The sequence below is a fragment of the Rhipicephalus microplus genome, chromosome 3, assembly GCF_043290135.1.
Source record: "Rhipicephalus microplus isolate Deutch F79 chromosome 3, USDA_Rmic, whole genome shotgun sequence".
Classification (NCBI taxonomy): Eukaryota; Metazoa; Arthropoda; class Arachnida; order Ixodida; family Ixodidae; genus Rhipicephalus; species Rhipicephalus microplus.
The window spans coordinates 194,281,938-194,285,513 of record NC_134702.1 but is presented as its reverse complement, the minus strand read 5'-3'; positions in this window follow the sequence as shown (position 1 = coordinate 194,285,513).

Sequence of the window (3,576 nt, the reverse complement as noted above, 5' to 3'; positions counted from 1 at the left end):
CTGTCAGCCAAGCACCGATAGCAAAGGACATGCCCATTCTGTAGCACCGTATAGGCCTCATCTGTCCCCCTAACCTCACTGAGCCTTATTACATCCAATTTAACACGTGTAAGCGGGCCTGCAGTCGGGTGATGAACAACGTTTATTGTGGTTGAAATGAAGTAGATATAGGCAAGAGTGGTGACGTAACAGGTCACGTTACTTTGACGAAATGGCCGGTGACGTCGGAGTGACTCAGCCATGCTACATCTCCCTTTTCGTAGGGAAGCAAATAATTACACTAGTCTTTCTGGTTGTGGGTAGCGGCAGGGCTCCCGGCGTGGCCTTGCGCTTCTCCGTAGCTCTTGAGCGGGCTGGGCGTCGTCTAGTAGTTCGGACCCATCACGGGGTCTCTCTTCGGCTTGTGTAGGTGCGTCTCGCAGATGCTCGCGTGTGCGTCTAATTTTCTGGCCCTCTTCCGTCTTCACCACCACAGAGCGCGGCGTCTCAGCTGGCCTTAGAACGACCGCATGTGTCCAGGTCTTTTCATGGGTATCGTATGTAGTCGCCCTCTGGCCAGGTGATAGAGGTGGCAGGTGCCTGGAGCGGCGATTGTAGTAAATCCTCTGGCGTTGGCGGATTTCCTGGAGACGGCTATGGACGGCTCGGTTGGGCACAGTTTCCGGCACCAGATGGCGTGAGGGTACGGGCAGCAGGGTCCTCGTCTGCCTTCCCATCAGTGACTGCACAGGGGATTTCAAAACAGAATCTCGCGGTGTATTACGCCATTCAAGCAGAGCCATGTGGAAATCTGGCGTTCTAAGAGAGCACTTCTTTATAGCTTTTTGCTTCTTGCATGGCCCTCTCTGTCATACCATTTGAGCGTGGATGATATCGGCTTGACGTTACGTGGGTAATGCCGAGCCCATATAAAAAGTTTTTGAATTCTGTGCTGTTAAATGGCGGCCCCTTATCGCTGCACAGTTAAGCGGTAATCCATAAACCGAATAAAGTTCTGTGCACCAAGACTTCAGCTGATTAGCCGTGGTATGGCGAAATTCCCTTATTTCAAAAAAGAAGAAACAGAAATCAACAATAATGGCAAACTGTCGGCCCCCGTAAAAGACTGGCTCCATTCCTACAGCTTTTCAGGGCAATTTTGATTGATTGATTTGTGGGGGTTAACGTCCCAAAACCACTATATTGATACGCAACAGCCGGCACAGCCTGTCTGGAAGAAAGAGAAAGACGATGTTGGTAGCTGGTTGTTTATGAACTGTCGCCATCTTGTTCGCCGAGCACAGTGCATCGTATTTAATTTATTAAATAAGTTACCCGTAACATTATTGGTGGAGGTGGACGACTCCCGTACCTCGATGGAGACGCGCAGCGGTCGCAACACCGGGGATTCTTCGGCTACTTCAACTGCCAGTGCCTCATCCCCACCGGTCTCTCGATCCGAGTCGAGAACCTACGTCACCCTGCCACCCCTGCGGGATCCTGGAACTTTCTCCGCTGACGGCACCATCGACGTTGACTCCTGGCTGCACCGGTACGAGCGAGTCAGTGCTGCCCACCGCTGGGATCCCACGCTCATGCTCGCCAATGTTGTGTTCTACCTCGACGGCACGCCGCGGACATGGTTCGAAACCAACGAAGCCGAAATTACAAGCTGGGATCTTTTCAAATCGAAGATCCGTGATCTTTTCGGCGATTCATCTGGTCGTCAGCTCACTGCCAAGAAGACTCTCGCCACTCGCGCCCAGACGTCTACTGAATCGTACGTCTCATACATTCTTGACGTCTTGGCGCTTTGTAGCAAGGTCGACCCGCGCATGTCAGAAGAAGAAAAAGTTAACCATGTCCTCAAAGGGATTGCTGACGATGCCTTCAACCTGCTGGTTTTTAATAATGTCACGAGAATCGACACGATCCTGAAAGAGTGCCGCCGTCTAGAACAGGCTAAAGCCCGCCGCGTCACCCACGGCATCACGCGCCTGCCGAACACAGCTGCTACTTCCTCTTGTGATGACTCCGTCCGCCCAGTTCCCCGATGTGACAACCTCACCCGCATCATTCGTCGTGAGGTCGAGGCAGCCCAACCAGTAGCTACTTCATTTCCAACGCCTGATACTTCACCGACCACTATCTCACTAATACAAGCCGTGGTTCGTCAAGAATTATCGAACGTCGGCCTACACCCCATTCAACCAGTCTACTCTGCCGAGCCTTTGTATCGTCGTCCATCCGCTCCTCGATTTGGGTCCAACTACTCTCGACAGCGCAATTTGTCCGAATGGCGTACACTGGACGACAAGCCCATCTGCTTCAACTGCCGACGTGTCGGTCATATTGCTCGCCACTGCCGCAATCACTGGGCTCCGCCGGCACGCTATGGGCCTCCTACCCAAGCCACTTCTGACCACCAGTCGTCCTCAACATTTGATTTTGGTTCCCCTATGCCGACCACATCCTCTGATTCTGCCGCACCTCTGACGAGACCTCGCTACGCCCGCTCACCATCCCCTGCTCGCCGTCAATCTCGTTCGCCCCCACAACGCCGTCCTGCCTCTCCGACCTATTCGCAGCGCCCCCGACCGGAAAACTAGGCAGTGCGGCTTCTGGAGGTGAAGCTGCATTGACGACGACCTCTGCAAGAAATCCTCGCGTAACATTACCGACCACCCGGAATCTGTTGAACGTTACTTTAGACAATGTACCTGTGCGCGCATTGATTGATACCGGCGCGCATGTGTCCATAATGAGTGCTGCTCTTCATCGCCGCCTAAAAAAAGTTGTCACACCCGCCTTGAACCGAGCCGTTCGAGTCGCCGACGGGGGAACTGCCGCGATTATTGGCATGTGCTCTGCCCGTGTGACTATCGCCGATAGAAGCACTGCTGTTATTTTCACCGTTATAGAAAATTGTCCTCATAAAGTAATTTTAGGCATGGATTTTCTAATCGCTCACTCGGCCCGTATAGATTGTTCAGCCGGCTGTCTTGACCTTGAAATGCCTCTACTTTCTGATCTGACCAACCCACCCCAAAGTCGCCTTTGCTGCACTGATTTCGCACGCCTTCCGCCTAACTATGTCACACATATCGACCTCTTCTCTACACCACCTGTACCTGACGGCGATTACATGGTGGCACCAATTCATGTCGTGATGCTTACGCATGGCGTCGCTGTTCCGCACACCATTTTGACAATCGTTGGAAACCGCACATGCCTTCCTATTGTCAATTTTGCCCTCACTGCCGAAATTCTTCCACAAGGTATCTCGCTGGCCGAAATTACTGCTCTACAAGACCATACGGTTGAACCCTTCAGAGTGGATGATTGCTGCACCTTAGACAATGAGTCCCATTCACCGACGTCCATACCGTGTTTCCGCGTCCGAGCGCACAGTCATACAACAGGAAGTCGAAAAGATGCTTGCAAAAGACATAATCGAACCCTCTTGTAGCCCCTGGGCTTCTCCTGTCGTCCTGATCAGAAAGAAGGATGGAACATGGCGCTTTTGTGTAGATTATAGGCATCTCAACAAAATTACGAAGAAAGATGTTTATCCATTGCCTAGAATCGACGATGCCT